The sequence below is a fragment of the Wasmannia auropunctata genome, unplaced genomic scaffold (genome assembly GCF_000956235.1).
Source record: "Wasmannia auropunctata unplaced genomic scaffold, wasmannia.A_1.0 LD336074.1, whole genome shotgun sequence".
NCBI lineage: Eukaryota > Metazoa > Arthropoda > Insecta > Hymenoptera > Formicidae > Wasmannia > Wasmannia auropunctata.
The window spans coordinates 5,014,867-5,015,432 of record NW_012026816.1 but is presented as its reverse complement, the minus strand read 5'-3'; positions in this window follow the sequence as shown (position 1 = coordinate 5,015,432).

Genomic DNA, 566 nt, shown 5'->3' with positions numbered 1-566 from the left:
TTTTTGTAAGAGGAAGAGAGGTTAGTCGCACAATATTTTTTTTTTCAGAGTTTTTTGTTTTCTCTAACTGTTTGTATTTTTGCAGGATGGAAAGAGAACGACAGATCGTGGATATGAATGGATCATCAAAAGTTTCGTATTATTATTCGTTGTTTACAGTAATCTATGCGATGCGAGATAGTGTTTTGAGGTATGTATTGAAGTCAATATATTCTTAAAGTAGTTGAAATTCGGTATGGCTCAACGATGCGACAAATTTTAACGTTGTGAACGTCACATATTAGACTGCTCGAATAATTGTCGAAGATTCTAACATGACGTTAAAATTTGTTGCATTAGTGATCCATTGAAAATTTGTGTACGTAAGGAAAAAAAAATTGATCTCGTGCAATTTCGATTTTATTGTTTTAATGCGATGTATTAAACAAGTATTGTATGTAAGCTTATGTGACAACGAATATATTGCGAGAGTATTTTTTTTTTTGTACGTAGATTTTCTTTGGCTCAACAATGTAACAAATTTGAACGTCACGAACGTCATATTAGATTACGCGAATAATTGTCGA